General features: G+C 39.1%; 1 protein-coding gene across 2 annotated transcripts in view; it reads left to right on the top strand.

The window, feature by feature from the left end:
- The window catches only part of FGF13 (fibroblast growth factor 13), a gene marked incomplete at its 5' end in the record, with an annotated part of 231,016 nt that overhangs the window by 20,719 nt on the left and 191,760 nt on the right, over positions 1-18,537 (top strand). The window contains one exon of one of the 2 annotated variants that reach the window (XM_084294046.1): positions 15,538-15,639. The exons of the other annotated variant lie outside the window; for it this stretch is intronic. The remainder of the gene's footprint in view (positions 1-15,537; positions 15,640-18,537) is intronic. 2 annotated transcript variants of the gene reach the window in all.

The raw sequence follows: 18,537 nt of genomic DNA, 5'->3' as shown, positions 1-18,537 counted from the left end.
ATGGCTTTCTTGTCCTGGATATTACATGCTGTGCATGGTCCTTCAAACATTCAATAAAATAAAGAGACTTCTGGGCAAGTAGTTCTCATGGAGTGAGACAGGCATGTGGTACCACAAAGGAGAAGGAAATAATGCACTGGAGAAGTGTCTCCTGCCATGCAGTACTTCAGAGGTCCCACAGCAAAACTGCCTTAATCTGGACTTGGCCTTGCAGTGCATTGACACCAGCTTCCAGGTGGATTTGCATGCCCTAGCTGATCCCAGGATGTTCCTCTGGAATTTCTCAGGGATTTTCACACTGTCTGGCTTCAGACATCCTGCTGAGAAACTGTCTTGGGTGTGAATGTCCTTGTTTGTCAGGAGAGCGCTAGGGCTGGTGCAGATTGCCCAGATCTTCTACGTACCTCTTTTCCCAGGCTTAACAGAGAACCTCAGCTCCTAGAGCTGGAGCACAGCTGGAAACGTCCATACCCATGCTGTCTGTGCCTTTGTGATCTGTTATTTGCTCAGCTCGCTATCTATTGACCCTTTTTATTTCCCCAGGTCCCGCCTCCTTGCTTCCGTTTCTGCTCTACAGCTGCTAACATCTCATCTCTACCCCAATGCCCTTCTTTCCTCCACAGGTACTAACCATTTTTCCCTCAGGTTGCCTAATTGAATAATATAATTAGGTTAATTAAGAGCAATTGTCTCAGCCTGCATTTAGCTTGGAGTTTTATTCTTCTTTGTCAGACCTGGTGAAAGGCTTTTTTTTTTTTTTTTTGTGCCAAGGACTTGTGCAATCTTTCCCAATAAATTAGTCAAATAAATAACACAGTCCTTCCTTTCTGCCCTTACACCACCATGGCTGTAGCAGTTCTGCAGTTGTAGGCATTGTCTGTGTGCAGAACAGGCCCATGACTGATGTAATTTGATGATTTTCATTTAATTTCTTACAATTATGCCAGTTAATTGGAACTTTTAAGAGAGCTTTTAGTTGTTACAGATGTGCAGGTGTCTCAATATTTGTCCATAGGCCTGCATTATAACAACTTCCATCATCAGCCTGTGATGTCTGTATGTTAATTATTCCTTTTGTGAGATGAGGTTGGCAAATGAATCTTCATCAAGCAACTGATGAGTACATCTGTGACTTTGTAATTTAAAACTAAGGTTAATAAGGCCAGGTCCTGGAGGGAATCAACTGGTGGTCTTTACAAAGGTAATGAGACTGCCTTTCCAGTTTGTATGCCTCCATTTTTAAAGTTGGACTGAATTAGTAACCAGAAGCAGATGTGAAGGATATTATCCACTCTGTACGTGTTACTTACACCTGTGTAGAATAAACAGATCATGTCTATAGAAGTACAGGTGTATACCTTCTGAAATGAAATGTTAAGAAGGCTCATTCTATTTCCAGTGATAGTGTGTAGTTATAGAATACCTGCTCCAAATGGTGCTGGTATTTCAGAGTACCTTCTGTAACTGTAATGCTGTCTTTGGGTTTTCATCAGACAAATTCTGTTTTTGCTGTTTTGATACTGCTTATGGTTCACTTGAGCAGGCTTATTTGACATCTGAGCCTTGTGTTAATCTGTGCACAGATGTGGTTGTCACCAGTGGCTGGGAGGCATCTGTCTGAGCCAAGGAAAATGGGAGTCACGTGCTTATGTTTTTTCCTTCATAGAGCTATTAAAATGTTACCTATCTTTCTTCAGGGAGGAGTTACTTGCCCTTACCAAGAAGACAGTGTGTTTTGTGGTGGCATTTGCACTTCGTGCCTTGATTTAGGAACATCTTCTGCATTTCTTATGCCCTGTTTATGGTTTCTGAAGGTCTCAGACGGCATGGAAATGGTGTTCAGAACTACCTCTCTGCATCAGAGAGATTAAAAGACTGCTTAGAGCTGAACCTGAGCTGTCACTGTCTACGTCTGTCATCTAACTTTAAAACCCAAGAATTGGAACTATCTGACATGCTGGAATAGAATTTTTATTAGTTGTTTTTAGTGCAGCAAATCATGTTCTCCTATAAGTTGTAGCTTTCTTGTTAATGTAAACTGTAGACACTCATTAACTTCAGAATAAATACTACTCTTGCAGTTACAAGGCAGTATTAGTATATAATTTTAATCAGTTATTATAGAATGTTGATAAAAATGAGTGGGATTTTAAATTTAAATGGCACACATTTAAATGGCTGCTCCTTAGTGTATAAATATTATTCTGTATACCCAGTGTGTTCTAGACTAGATTACACGTGGATGTTTTTGTAAGCTAAGTGAGAAGTAATCAGAGGTAGAAGTCTTAAATGTAATAAAACAAAATTGATTCATTACATTTTTATATTCATGTTCAAAACCAGATATAGACACTCAAAAATATTCCAGAGAGAAGATGACTTGCTAAGTGATTGGGGGCAGAGATACAACAGTTAGTAACGTTTGGTCAAAGCAATGCCTATCAGAAAAATAGTTGTTTCTGTATAAAAATATAAGGCTATTTGTAAGCCCATTAGAATTCTAGTAGTTACTTTAGTTACCCTGTCAGTGCTTATCACTCCAGTTATTTTTCTAACAGATTGAGATTGAAAGAGATTTTTCTGGTAGTGTCCATATCACTATAGGAAAAAAAAAAAGTCTGGTTATAGGCTCTACTGAGTGACAAAGTGACTTTGCTATAATGCTATGTGCTAAAAAAAAACCTAAGGAGTAATATAAAGACATCTCTTACTTTCCATTGAAAAATATGTAAGATTAATTCAGACAGTTTTTATATATGCCCATGGATTAGTATATTCTGTTACTTAGCATAATTATGAAGTTTAGCAAACAGTTCCTCTGAAGCTGTTTTAACAAATCTGTAGATAGAGGACTTTAAGATGAGATGGTGAAACAGCCATTGAAAGAGAAAATACTTTTTGATATTATCAGTACCTCATTGCAAAACATTCAAGTGTAGGATGCAATGCAGACCAGACTTTGCAAAGATAGTGTCTTTCGCATTGGAGGATGTGGACATTTAAAATTTTCCAGTAAGCCTGTTTGGTTCAATAGATGAACAAACAGACACAGACCTGATGGCAAACAGTGAAAGGTTCTGGGCAGCAGCTTTTGTTAGGGAAAAGCTGCCTCTCACATCACCTGGTTCAAAATACAGGAGTCCATGGTTGGTACAAAAATATCTGTGAAATTAAGTTCTTTAGATTTCTTAAATTAACATGAAATGCAAGAAGACAGTGTAAGTATATCCAAGTAGAAATGTGTCTTCATAGTTGAGATTATGGCTCCCTTGTTAGCTTGCACTGCTGAACATTCATCGTTTCAGCAATTCTTAGCAGATTCAAGGTGAAGTATAAGTCCTTAGGGTTTTAGTTTTGTAGTTACAACAAATCATATTCAACTCCTACATTTATTGTAATTGTGACATTCTAGTTTGGTTTCTTAAGGATGCTGTAGTGTGCACAAATGCTCAGTCCAAACATTTTCACCCATGTAAAGCTTGAACTGAATCTCTACAACGTGCTAAGTTTCCACAAGTTTTCTAGAAGGTGTTAGTGTGTAAAAGGAAGAAGATCCTAATTAGTACTTTCAGTGGCAGAGGTGGGGATCACATTCATCTCTTGTATTCAGAGAGCTGGTGAGCTGCCTGGTGGGATTGTGTCTCTGAACTGGCATAACTTTTGTCCAAATGGACAGGCCAGGAAATGGGGAAAAGGTGAGGAGAACACTGTAGGGCATGGTGTGTGCAGACACTGCAGACACCATGTAGGGTAGAAGTGTTGGGAAGGGAAAATATGAGACCAGTCACCAAAAATATGGTCATAACTTCTGCAGTATACAAGAATAATCTGTTTAGTCGTTGTGCTATTAAACGTTGTTAATCTAGATAAATGTTCTAATCCCACTTAAATCTATTGCAAAACTCCTGTGCTGACTTTAATGAGACTAGAGCTTGTTTCATCACTAGTTCTTTTCTTTTCTTTTCTTTTTCCCCCTGTAGAATGTGTATGTAAAGAGGGAACGGGGAATTAAAGCAGAGTGTGTTTTGAATTGGAAAGTAAATGTGCAACCATTTCTGTGTACATAGGAGAAACGCTCTTGTCTTTAGTATTGAGGAACAGGGATATTTGCTCTCTTCAGTTGCATGCAATTTTTCTTCATTTGAGCTACAAGGGAAGTACAAAACATTGAACATGGCTGTTTTCCAGGTACTTCAGGAGCTGGATACTAAGTATAGCTTTGATCTGACGTAGCATGGCCACTGTACTGAAGGAAAGTGTCTCGGTGTTATATGTGCTAGGAATGACTTCTATCTTTTACAAGTACTGGCATAGGCCTCCCCATAACCACAAATGTGTGGTGGACAGTGACTTGGGCATTTTGGCTTCTATACTAAAAGAAGTTTCTAAAAGCCTTCTTAATATTTTAGAAATAAGAAAATGATGATAATCAAAACTTTTTTTGTAACTGGAGAGAGGCTACATAAATCATATACTTGATGGAATTTGACCCATCTCTGCACAAGGATAAAGGCAGGCATTGCAGTGAAGGCCTGGAAGGTATTTCTCGAGGGCAAGATACTTCATAATGCACCATAATGGACCCAGCCTTCCCTTCCCTTTCCTTAGGTTGCATGTGCTGAAAACTGTAACACGTATAATTGGTGAATTACTTAATTCTGTGTCTGAGGATCAAAGTAATTTGCATCTTCCTTCTGTTATGGCTGTGAGTGTAGCTAGTTTGTCAAATAAGTGGATAAATGAGTAGATTCCCAGTATGTTTTCCATGCTTGGCAGAAGTTTGGGAGAGAAAATGTCTTTAGTGTCTTGAAAGAGTGGAGCATTGAATTTTGGTTGTTAGTGGTAACTATGTTGTGTAGTATTTGGTAGTCTCTCTGATGGAAAGGAACGGCTTCCAAGCTGACCTGTGGCTGGCTGCGATTGCATTAGTGGATCAGCGGTTTCAAACATTAAGCTGGACGTGCTGTACCATTGCAGAGCTGGCTCCACTGCTAGGTGAACGCTTCTTCCTAGATACTGCGCACTCCCTGCCCCAAATTAAGTTAAGGACTAGACTTGAAAAGATTATATGTGCACAGAGCAAGAAGCAGCCATGTTAATTGACTGATTTGCTTTGTTTAATTTTTGATTTAGTGAGAATGCTTAAGTGGTGACTCAGTCAGCCATGCTAAGATGTAATCTGGAAATACCATATAGGAAGATACCTTCTAATATAGGCTGATCTGAATATTAGATTTACTTCGTAATTGATTTCCTCTGCAGGAAGAGCTTCTAATGTCCAAAGCATTGCAATTAAAAGGGGAGTGTGTGTGGAGCAGACCATATAGCCTGTGGCTGCTGGTGGTCTGATGAGCTAAACAAGTGGTGTGATTTACTTTTCAGGAGATGTATGACAATTATAGGACAAATGCAGTGCAGCTTTGTGGCTGTGGACTGTTTAGTATAGGAGAGGCTGCACCTCAGTGCAAAGTGATGGTGAAAGAAATTACAATGTCATTTTGCTGGATTGATTCTACCTTGAAGAGCACATGGGGGACAGCAGTACAACTTTTGCATTTTGGAATGGTTTTCACTTCTTAGATTTCCCAAATTTCTCAGAGGTTTAAATGCAAGTAGTTACTTTGGCTACATCTCTGAGACCATATAATTCAAATACAAGGAAATGTAATATTTGCCATTCTTGTACAAACTTCATAAAACAGCACATGCATATGTAGTCTTTTCTGTTCTGGCTTTCCTAGTTGAACCTGCAGCTTTGCATGTAACAGGAGAATTTATTGTGCAAAATCTGTTCTATGCTGGGGAGACAAGCTGGTGTTGTTACAAATGTAGTATTTCCTGTCTCTTCTTTTTCCACAGCTGTAGGACAAAAATAGTAATAGAATTGCCCATTGTACACTATGGTTATCTAGATCTATATGTGCATGAACAGTTTGGAATGACAGCATAGGAATCTGCTGATTTTGGAGGAGCTCAGGGTAATTGCAGAGAATGCAGCCGCTGGGATGATGAGCGATGCAGCGTGCAGCAGCCAGTGCTGAGCTCTCAGGGAGGAGACTCTGATGGAGGGCCAGTTTCCCCAGGTGTCATTGGAAGCTTACTAGCAGCTACAAGTCTACTCACAAGTGCAAACTGAACATTTGTGTTGGAAGTTTGCTATTGCTGTATCCTCTGAAGACAGGAGTGATTCACAAGGAAACGATCTGGTGAATCAGGCACTTCACATGCGACATTGATGTGGGTGTTTTAAGAATGTGAAAATCAGTGAATGGGACTTATAAATTATTCAGAAGAACCAAGTTTTAATGGGGCAAGCAGTGATTTTCATAAGTTGATATCGGTCTTTGAGATGGAGAAGGGTTAGTCAGACTCCAGAAGACAATTTAGACAGTCCAGCCTTGCTGCTTCAAGTGAGCAACGGCAACAGAATGAGCATCTGCAGTAGCAGAAGTGGTAACGGGACCACCTGTCTCACTAAATGGTTTTTAAAAAGGAAAAGGTTGTGATCTGGGATAGTTTATTAGCTTAACTGGCAGCATTATGTAAATCATAGTGTTATTCCTCTTCTATGCGTTGTCACCACTATGCCTGTACTTGGTCTTCAGCACAAGCAGCCCGGTCCTGAGAAGGATGCAAACAATAGTAGCAAAACCAGTGCCACTGTGTTTTCTATAGGCAAAATTAGTCTTTTTCATGGAGGCTAAAGCTTGTCAGCTTTAAACCTCTCTTTTTTGTTTATTCTGAGCAAGAGAAACGTGGGGGAGGGTTAACATGAGTCTGGTAAAATCAGTAATAACATGTGAGACAAAGCAGAAGGATGAAGCATTATTGACAATAATAATGATGTGTAGCCACTGCTGCCTGGATTTCTTGACAAAGATCTGTAATGACTGGTTTATTTTTCTTCCATTATTACCATGCTGTATTTGAAGAATTCCTTTTAGGAACTGTAGAAATAGCTTTAATGGTTCTATTATTGTAGTCCTGTTTTTCCTTACCATCTGAAAAAATATTTTTTAAATATCCAATAGGAATAAGTACTTGCTAAGATAACTGAATTAAAACTTGAAAAACAGATTTATTGTGCTTCTGTGTGCATTCAAAATTAGACTCAATTTCATGATGTTTTTGCGGTTTGACAAGAAGTAATTGTTGCTAGTGAATGTTTTCAATGTGAAAGTCACAATTGTTCTATGTTTTTGCCAGTCTATTACCATTTAAAAATAATGGGAACATTTAATATTGGAGGCAGAAGTGGAGATAAATGGTGATATTTTCTCTTGAGTATTTTTTGACATGCTTAATAAGGTAATGCAGAATGCCTTTATTCTGATGTTTTCTCTTTTCAATACTATTTAGAAAAATCTGTGTGTGTGTGTGATGTATAATATATGAAAGCCATAATGAGTCAAGATCACTAATCTCTAGTTTCTGCCCAAGGCATCATTCACCATGCTATCTGAGCATCTAACAAATCAATTTGCTTGGCATTCAGTCTATGTGACTTCTCTGCTACATCAAAAGCCCACTGAAGTTAATATAGCAGCTCCTATTGATTTTGGCAGTGTTTGTATCTCATCCTGATTTAGTTCTTTCCTGTTACTTTCCTCCTTACTCCTTCTGATACCTTGTCTGAACGGGATCAGAAAGCCTGGCACTTGATGGGAGATGAGGTGCATTTCAATGTCTGCTTGATGAAGCCAGCAGCACTTGGAGGAATCTTTAGCAAGGGAGATCTGCTGATAAGGAAGCACTGAGAGCGGCCACAGCGACTGAGCTGGATTTGCTTAATTTCTCTATTTTCTGTCTCTTATAGCCTAGAAAACCAGGGCTGGTGAGGTGTTATCTGAGACTCACAGGTCATGTCTGTATAGAGGCTTACAAGTTAGGGCGAGGGCTTTGGGTTGTGATCTTACTGCAAACAGTTGTGTGGTAGCCAGTGGCGTGCTCCAGGCATGCAGCTGTTTTTGTCAAAGGATGTTGCAGGACCAGTGTGTCTGCTTGGGACTGCATCCATTCAGTTGAGACCTGGAAAGGTCATAGCTTTGTGTCACACTAGGTGGGTTATAACAGCTTAGCGGCAAGTGGTAGAAAAGCACCAGCCCTCTTTTGGGGTGGTCACTGAGTGAAATCCCTTAGTAGGACCCTCTGGACTGAATGCTGCTTTAGCTGGGAGTTTAAGCTGACTACCATAGACTAAAATTTTTCTTTAATTGGAAAAAAGTGCTTGTATCTCACACCAGGCTAAAACCTCTCAAATTGCTTAGATATTTTAATAGTAATATCTAATAGAATCAATGTGTTCCATTTTGTGAGTTCCTCTGTTGTTCTGGGTTCTTGATACTTCAAGAATGTCCTGTTGCCTTTAATAGAACACATTCCCAGTGGCTGGGACCTTCTCAGACCAACCCTTTTGTGCTTTTGTGCAGGGAGCAGAATGTGTTTTGTTTTTTTTTTCCCCATAATTTTTCCTTAGATGGTTTTGAAAATATGAGGTGTATTCGCCATTATCACAGAAATACACATGCACAGAAACCTTACAAAAATGGTAGTGAGGCTCCTTGGGTTCTGGATTGTCTGTTCCCAAAAAGGGTCGCATGAAGGGCAATTATCTCCTGCTTAAATATAATCTTTTCACAATGGGTGTCTCTTCATGGTTCATTGCTAATATGGTTAGGATGTATAGATATTTTCATATAAACACATCCCAATAAAACTGAATAAATAACACAACTTCCTTTCCGCTCAGTGCTTTCAAGGTCACATTTATGTAACAATGTTCAGCCCCAGCTCATATTTGCTTTGACTGTAGTTTTTCATTGAACTGTGAAAATTCATGTAGGGAAAATTGGTAAAAAGAACTGCAAGAATGTCCTTTGCTATTTTTGTTACATTCTAAGTTGTAAAAATTATTACTAGAAATAATTAGGGGAGAATTTCTGATGATGCGATAGCTGTAATTATTCCACGTGTGTTGCTACTAAGTAAATCCACTGCTGACAGGTCTGTAACAGGGGCACACAGAAGTGCCGTTGCTTTGTAAACAGGTGGTTAATAATTCCAGGGGTTTTCCAGGACTTTGTGCTGCTTTCAGCTTCCCCTAAATCACCCTTTGTAGCAGCTTGATCTGGAAGCCCGGATGTGTCGCATCACACGCTTCTGTTCCTTTCTTCAGAAGAGGAGGATTTGGTTATCTTTTCGTGTAGAATCTACAGCATTACTTGTGTAGTATGGTCTTGACTCAGAGTAGGATAACTGTTAGTTGCTATTGGCTTTATTGCATGGAAGGAGAAAGGTCTTTTGGATGAGCAGAGCAGTTTTTTGTTGAAGATGTTATTTTGTAGTGCAGCAGGTGCTAAAAATAAGACTAAGACTTTATTCTAAAATAGCGAGTAGTATAATTGAATTCAGCAAATTAGTGCTTTTTTTTTTTTTTTTTTTTTTCTTTTTTTAAAGAAACCTTTTCCACTTATAAATGCGTAGATGACTGCTTTCAATGAGATATTGTCAAGTGAATGATTTTACTCGTTTAGGTGTCAATCCTTAAAATTTTTGCCTGGCAAGTACTTATGTGTTTGAAGCTAAATTCTGTTGCTTTTACTTTCTTTTGTGCAAAAAGTTTCAGGGTAACTGCTGGAGCAGCTCAGAGTGAAGACCTAATCAACATTATAGTCCAGATACTGAACTGAATACTGACAGCCGTATTGACTCCAAAGAAATATTGAAGATGTGCTGCCAGATGTCACAGGGAAAGGGAAATACTAAAATGTGTTGAAAAAACACAAAGACATGATATTAGCTGAGAATTGAAATATAAATAGCCTTGCATCTGGATATTTTTTTTCCCCTGAAAAAAAAAAAAAGAGGGGGGAAAAAAAAAGCGCTTAACTTCACTATTTAGGCCAAACCAGTGACTTTTGTGGCAAACCTTGAGTACTTGTCAAGAAATTACTGCCTTATGGTAGCATATGCATCCAGTCCCTTATTCTCTTTGCACATAAATATTACCAGAGGTCATGGATTTTGGAGGCTTTAGCTAAGATTAAGGCTGCACTGAACTAGGTATTGCAACACTGTAAGAGATGTTCCTTGCCTTAAAAAGGTAAGTTTAAACAGGACAGGTGAAAGAGAGAGTAAGGGGGAGGGAAGGAGGAGACAAAAAGCCAAGTGAGCTGTTGCTGATCGCAGCACTTAGTGCTAGGTTGCAGCAGATCTGTCAGTGGGTGTTAAATGTGAAGATACACAGCTGCTGAGGGAGATGATTAGCTGCGGATTGCTGGGCGCTGGGAGGCTATCAGTTCATGCACCCTCAGTCCCCCTATCGCTCTCCTGGTGCTTGCTGCTGCCACAAAATGGACTAGAGAGGACCTCTGCCTTGACACAGGACATAAGCATAGGACGTATAAGCTTTTATGTCCGTGTTCCCTGCCTCTCAGTACAGCATCTTCTCCGCTGAACTGCACAGTCTTGGATGTATGTGGACAGTTATTGTCAGGATTCTGGTGTGTTTTACTGGAGGGACACTTTGATGTCAGTATCACAAATGTTTTTATATTTTAAGAGGCTGTTTATAAGGCATATGAAACAACTCTTAACTTGGAGAGGGGGAAAAAGCCACTCATGAGAAAATATTTTTACAATTTTTTTTTTTGGTAACTGTGAATGGTATATTGCTTCATTGTGTTCCACTGAGATATCATTAAACTCAGCAAGCTTTCAAAAACTACTTATGTAACCAGCAATTACATACATGTTTTTAATCTCCTTTCATTTTGATAAACCTTTAAAATGTGTAAAGGAACAAAGTATCTCAATAGGGTGTTTTTTCAAAGACAACTTGTTATCCCACCTTCACAGAAAATCATTAGTGTTCAAGCACTAGCACCTACTGGTCTCTTGGAAAACCTCTGACCAAAAACGAAAGTCAGCAGAGCATCCAAAGATGGGATTACTTGTGGTTGTATTATGAAACTGTCGCAGAAGCTTGCATCTGGGGACATAAGGGACAGATTTGCTTTTTTTTGTATTTGTCAGAAATAAAAGCAGGATAAAAATGAAGCAGAAAAAGCTTAAATGAAAATGAATATGGCTATCATGATGTTCTCCTTTTCAGAAAGTAGTATCCTTGCAGTGAAGTGGAGCCATGATGTAGATGTGACCTGTTTTATTGCTAAACACAGAAGCCGTAAAATGAAACAGTTTTACGTTTGAATCAGGGTTAGATAGTTTCACAAAACACCATAGAAACCATGCAGACACATATTTAATATTAACCAACCTACCACATTTTCTCTGCTTAATCTGGAAATGAATTGTGCTTAATAATGAATTGTCCAACTGCCCAGGTAAAGATTTGTAGAAAAACAAAAGTATTAGATTTGTCTGTGGCTCTGAATATTTAATAGGAACTCAAGTCAATCTTGTACGTGGAACACACTGCCTGAGGACTTGTATCGGAATATTTTTCACAGAGTTTCATACTTCTGTGGAGGAGAATGCTATGAATACCTCATGATTAAGTCACTTTGTATCTTGCCATACAAGACTGTAAGAGCATAAATTATTCAAGTTTAGTGGGTGTTAAGAGACTTCTGCATCAGTTGTGCTCTGAATATAGAAACTGGGAGGCTTATTCAGCAAAGAAAATTTGAAACAGCTATTGGCAACTTTGAGAAATCTTCTTTTTAAAAAGAAAGAGGGTGTGACTAGTCAAAAATATAACGGACTGTGCACATGGTTTTTAACAAAGAAGCCACTTACTTGCTGTAGCTCTTTGTTGCTGGTTGCTAGTTCTAATGTTTGAAACAAGATTTTGGGTTTCCCTTGAAATTCTTCAAATGCATTTTGGACAAAAGTATTTGTAGATGTAGAATTCATAATAAACTGGATTCTGACACTCCTTCTTGATGTCATCGTTATCTCTTCATGTCAAAGAGCTGCACTGGAGAATAAGGCCTGACTCTGATGTCTAGCGTGGGGAAGTCCAGTGCGGGATTTATGCAGAAGATCACGGAATCATTTGGGTTGGAAGAGACCTCCAAGATCACCTAGTCCAACCTCTGACCTAACACTAACAAGTCCTCCACTAAGCCATATTGCTAAGTTCAACATCTAAACATCTTTTAAAGACCTCCAGGGATGGTGACTCAACCACTTCCCTGGGCAGCCCATTCCAATGTCTAACAACCCTTTCAGTAAAGAATTTCTTCCTAATATCCAACCTAAACCTTCCCTGGAGCGACTTAAGCCCATTCCCCCTCATCCTGTCACTAGGCACGTAGGAGAATAGACCAACCCCCACCTCACTACAGCCTCCTTTAAGGTACCTGTAGAGTACCTTAACACTGTTGTTAATAAAATGATCTTAAATGAGTACAGAACAGAAACTGTACTACCTGGCAGGGAGGTTCTGAAATCTGGTCTTAACAAATAGCAGAGATGGCTTAGAAACAGCAGCCTCTTGTTGGCGGGTGCCAGGAGTACAGCAGTGGGTAAAGCATGAACGCAGTGGCTCACGCAAAGTGTGTGGTTACTTTCTCACCAAGCGAGATCTTGGGCTAAGGAGGAGATGTTACAGCTTAGTTCTGTGGTTGGGAAGCTGTGCCTTGCAGCCATTGGTTAGTAAATAAGGATGCCACCTGTGCGAATTCAACAAGTGGGAAAAGTATGCTTTGAAAGCACATCTTGAAACATCATTAATAGTGCAGCCAAGAAGCCAAGATTCCTATAGCTGCCTAGGGTATGTCATCAAAGAAAACCCTGCTAAACCACCGCATCTGAGGAGAAGGGAGCTTCCCAGGTCCAGGCTGAATTCCTATTTCTGTCTTGCCTACAATCCTGCAACTTCCAATGCAGTTGCTTTGCCATGTTTGTGTAGGCACATCAGTCTTGTTTGTCAATTTAGCAGAAACTGGGATGAGTTTGTGTCATATAATGATACGCTCTCAGCTTGTGTGTAGAGACTGTGTTGACAACGCGTAAGGTTTCTTGTAATGTGTAAGGTTAAATGAACTGGCACTGTTCAGCTTCTCACTTCTGTGTTCATGCTCCATTCTGCTGTGTGCAATGTTATAGGGTAGTCGTATTTTTGTCCTGAACTTCTAGTATGCTGGTGACAGGTAGTCTGCACAGGGCAGAAAAATGTGAACAGTGTGTGCAGGGGAAGGAGTTTATCTACTGCAAAACTATTTAGGCAAAAAGCTTTTCTTTCCACCCCCCCATCCTCTCCAAGGCATGGAGCTGGATCTTGGCAAGTAGCTGGAGCAATTCAACACTGTGTCAAGTATTCTTGCAGACAGAGTTTGCTGCTAATGAAATGACCTTTAGTCAAGAGCTCGGCAAACATGTTCGATAGCTTAGTTAATAAAAAGATCAAAATTCACATTTATTGAGGTTATAGTTAATTTTGATGACACCATATCCATAAATATATTAACTATAGGATGCTTGATAGCAGATGGTATTTTTTTAGGCTTAATTTCATTATCCAATAAAAAACACATACATTCTGCTTTCACTCTGAGAGCAGGTAGTCACAGATGAAGAAATGGTTTCAGAGAGATGTTATGAGAGATCTAATTAAAATCAATAATTATTTGTTCAGAGGCTCAGTTAAGTGATGTGTAAAATGCCTGGAGGTTTTGAAGAGATGTTACTTGGTTGGCACCGGTAACAGGTTGATGTTATAGTGAAACCTCTCTCTCTTCTTTGTGTGCCTTGATTCAGAGATCAGATAAAAATAAATAAATTGAATTTTTGATAAAATAGGTTCTATTCATCCACACTGCAAAAACAGTGCTTGTGTGGAAAAAAGTTATACAGTTGAGGTTATTAATTGAATTTGCATGATAAATTCTTGGTCTGTGTATTGTTCATGACAAGAGGCTTTCAAACATTCAGTACAAGTTGGAGTGAATTGGCCATTTGCAAAAACTTTTTATTCTGTAATTGAATCAGTCTAATTCTGTTAGTGAGATGTCTGTGTGTGTATATGTATAAAATATGCATATATCCTGTCAGTATTACATCTTTTTTCTGCTATTTGTCCATAGAAGAATTCTGCACGTGCTTTCATGTAAACAATTTAAAAAGACAGAGCACACAGATTAGAAAATTCTGGGAGTTTTTGCTAAGTGAATTATCTGATTTTCATGATTTATTTTCATCTGTATGAAAATGTGTATTTTTTTTTTTCAGAATTGTGGAATAATTGGGCATAATATTAACGAAAAAATTGAACGTTTCAGTTTTTGCACTTTTCACTTTGGAAAAATTGTTTTTAGAAAACTTAAGTTATAGTATTTGCACAAATTTTAAAGAAAATCTAGACAAATTCTACTTGAGACATCTCAACTAAAATTTTGCTCAGGTTTTAGTTCTCAGTGTCTTACTTTGTGTCTTATGCTTGTCATAAAGTATTTCCCTAATGATTAATGATCAGAAATTAAGTAGTGGACTTGTAACTTTAGATGGAGAATGTAAAATGTTATGATTTATAGGTCTTCCAGTTTCTTTTAATCGAAGTTTGTCCATGCAGGACTAACTTTAGGAGAGATGAAATACTTTGAAAGGAGTAATAGGAAGCAAAAGTCATGAAAACTGATAGTTTACTTGCCTGCTCATTTTTTCAAAAATAAATAAATAAATAAATTAGTATAACCTTAGGACAGGATTGCACCACACTGTGCAAAATCATACCTCCTGCCCTACTACCAGAAACTCAGGAGAGTTAATTGAATTTGATATTGAGACTCTAGTGCTGAAAACTTAAAAGCCCTTGTCGTGTTCTCCTGATGTGATTAATTGGTTAGAGAAAGAATAGCTTGACAGTTCTTTTGTATAAGAGCTGTTGCATGTTTTCCTCGTTTTTGGTAAATTCTTTAACCATCATAACTTATATTTTGCTGAATACTACGCAGAAAATTAAGAGGGAATATTAGCTTGGTGTTTTATTAGCTATGTTAATTTGTATTTTGTTAATGCACTGAAACAAATCACACAATTGTTATCAACATGCCAGTATTCATCTATTAATAAAACACAACTTAAATTCTTAATGGCCTCTTCTAAATCTTGCAGTTCTTTTTCTTTTTGAAGCTTTCCAGACAAACTGTGTCCTGTAGACAAAGCAGAGACACATGTCAGTTTAATATTTTTAATCTGCTGCAGCATATGCAAAAATGCTTTCATGTAGCAATTGGATCGCTGTTCCCTACTCAAGAACTCATTTGCCTTTAACTTTGTTTGCTTTATTTACAAAATAGAACATTACAGCCTTTCTCCTTATTTTTTCTGCTACTATTTCACAAATTTGTTTAGGACAGAACATTGTTGCTCAGATACTGCTTCATTTTCTTTTTCAGTCTGTAAAAATGCACAATTTTTAAAATAAGTTTTAATATCTAAAGTTCTTTGAAAACTATTTTAAAGATTACCTTTAAAACCAAACAAATAAAAATGCATGTAACAGGACATAGCAGCTTTCAGATATGTATGTGCTACTTTTGGTCATGAGCATTTCAACTTTCGTTTCTGCAGAATTAGGTGCAATTCTCACCTCAGAGGTGGCTGAATGTCATGGATGAAATCCTGGTGCTTCTGAAGACAACTGCTGTTGACCGTAAAAGTCTAGGATTACAGGCAAGGTCTTTTATTTGGTCTGGCCTAAAATGTCACAGCTGTCTCTTACAGTATGCGACTTCCCTGGCTCCGTGGGAAGGAGGGAAGCTGTTGGTGAGATGGGCTGTGAGCTCAGCCAGGTCCTCCTAGCCCCAGCACGGCTATCCCTCATGTCCCCAGCTCTTGTCACCTGGCGAGAGGTCCCTGGGCTGCTGGTGCAGAGGTGATGCTGAATGTCACCGCCTTGGCACTGGGAGGGTTGTGAATACCATCGTAGCACCGCGAGGCTGATCGGAGCCATGGGTCGGGAGCTGCCTGAGCTGGTGAGCAAGGCTACCCCTCCTTGCCAGCCCAAATTTGATGTTTTTAGGGTAACGCTATTCATCTGCTTTTGCTGTTAGTGTGTGCTTGAAGCACTGATTCTGCTGGGTTTGGTTGTGACAGTTTTTTCATCTCCTTGCCCTGACAGCTTCCATGCTGTCCTACAGTCTTGCTCACCTCTGCCTGTGAGGCTGGCTTCTGTTTTCTTTGTTCCTTGTTACTTTGTTTTCCACAGCTTTCCAAGACAGGTGTCGTTGTGTCAAGGACTCCCGGCCCATTGACATATTTGTCTCTTGAATTCATCTGCTGAATCCATCTGCTCCTTTTTCCTCTGTTTGCATTGTTGTTGGTCAGACAGCACTTTCATCTGCTTGAGTTAAGCTGGGATATTTTTCTGCTCCTGTATCTTTTTGCCCCAGGTTTCATCCCACTTCATTCTCTTTCAAGTGCCAAAAAATGTAGCCTCTGTTGGAATGTCTCATTAGAGCACGTCAGTTCAAAAATAATTCCCCAAAGTCTACTTGTTTGGCAACAGTCATGTCCTAATAGAGTGAAGCACATACCATGGCAAGAGAAAGTCTATATAACAAATAATATAGCTGCAGTCTGTTAGCTTCTGCTTTAATTCGTTTATGGTGTAGTTCATGCAAAATATATCACTTCATTCTACTAATATCTAAGTATTAGAACATGATTTATTTATTTTTTTTCTTTCAGGCGGCACTTATTTTATATATATATATATATATATTCTGGGCAGAAATATATACACACCCTTGAGTTTATTTGCTTGTAAATATGTCTTGTTGTATGAACGGCAAGTATCTTACTTTTCCACATATCTGTAAGTTAACAGTTTTTACTGGGCAGTCAAGTATTTTGAGATCCCCCCCAAAAGGTATAAAATCACATTCTTCCCACACAGGTATTTCCAAGGCAATGTGCCTGTGGAAATGGAGATGGTTGTGCCACTCTCTGGGTGTGGATTAGACACAAATAAGTTGATTGCTCTTTCTGGGGCAGAGAGGAAAAGTTGCAAGGGTTTTCTTGGTGGGTTGGTTTGTAGCAGACTGGAGGAGGTCAGGTTGTCGTGTCAGTGAAGGGCAAGAAGCCTCATTTCTTCTGCTACCACAGCTTGCACTTGCTTCCCTCGAGCTGTGGACTTGACATTTACCAAGCCCTGTCTTCTCAGCTCCATGGCAGTTCCAGAATCAGTTTTTAGTCTCCTCCTTCCTAGTGCAGTTTGGATGCTCTCAGAAATGTCCTCGTCCCCAGCTCAACTGATCTGAGCAACCTTACCAGTCAATACTTTTCACTTCTTTACTTCAGTTAAAATTGTTAGGGTATATGACCATGCTAACAGTGTTGATTTTTTTTTCTTCATTGACAGTAGTCCAAAAAAATCTCTTTACAAACACCTGATAGCATTTTGGCTGATGAGGACACAAAGTTAGTGAAGCATGAGCTCATTTTTGAAAGCTTCATGACTCAAAGTGAACATATTAAGGAGCTACAGGCAGGCTGTTGTGGATGAGAGGGCAGAACTGTGCTCCTTTATGTGATTGAGAAGCAGAGAGGCTTGACTGCTTTCTCTAATGCTGTTCTTGTCAGCCATGTCTGTGAAAAATCAAGACAATACAGTCTTGAAGCTGTGTTAACTCTCCTGTGGAGTATATGCTAAAATTAATTGCCTGCCGCCCTGTTCTGCAAGGACAGCATGTAATACTTTGGACTGAAGGATGCCTGCCTGTGACTGCACGAATGCCTCTGTTCCTTGTGGAACTAAAGCTTCCTGCAGTTAGTCTATTACTGCAGGTACTTGGATGTAAAAGCTAGAGAAATTTCTTCTATCAACACACCAAAACTGTGTGTGTGCCATCTTTTGACAAGCTTTAGTGAATGTCTCATTTAAAAGAGCTGCTGTTGTGTTCAGCTGTGTGCTGTGCATGCTGCCCTGCAGGTGCAGGCTGCAAAACCTGATTTGCAAACTGGGAAGAATGATGCTATTTTTAATTCTTTCTCTGCCCCCTAAGTTCACAACACTTCTTGCTTGGAACTGGTTTTGTGCACTTTATTTCTGCCCTGTGAAACCTGAAACAGATTATGTTGGAGAGGGAAATATTCTGCCCTGTCAAGTATTATAGCCTTATTCTGGAGTCAGCGTGCTATCTTCAGGAGGAGGCTAAAATTAATCCCAGCACTATTTCGTCAGATGTCTTCATCTGGAAACTCAAAGCCAATGCAAATTGCAGAGAGGAGATCACATGAAGGTATCAGATGATTATCAGCTATTTATCTTGGGTGACTTCTGAACTCCTCAGAATGTATAAGGCAAGTAGATAATGAATCCAAACAAAGGCAGGATAGGTTTCTCTTTGCACTTCAGAGGGCTTGTGTAGCTTACAGTTTACTGATTTCTTTGAAATATTTTTATATGCATGTAACATATGTATAGTAGCATAAAATGGCATGGAATATTGCCACCATCTCTGTGGACCAGATTTTTTTTTTTCTTTTTTTTTTTTTTTTCAGTGCTGTTACTCCTGAATCCCTCTGGAGTGAAGCAGAGTCCAATCCATCATGTTGCACATGCTCATG

Source organism: Netta rufina, assembly GCF_964035555.1.
Source record: "Netta rufina genome assembly, chromosome: 12".
In the NCBI taxonomy this organism is placed as follows: domain Eukaryota; kingdom Metazoa; phylum Chordata; class Aves; order Anseriformes; family Anatidae; genus Netta; species Netta rufina.
The sequence above is the reverse complement of the archived record's forward strand: the minus strand, read 5'-3'. Positions and strand labels throughout refer to the sequence as shown.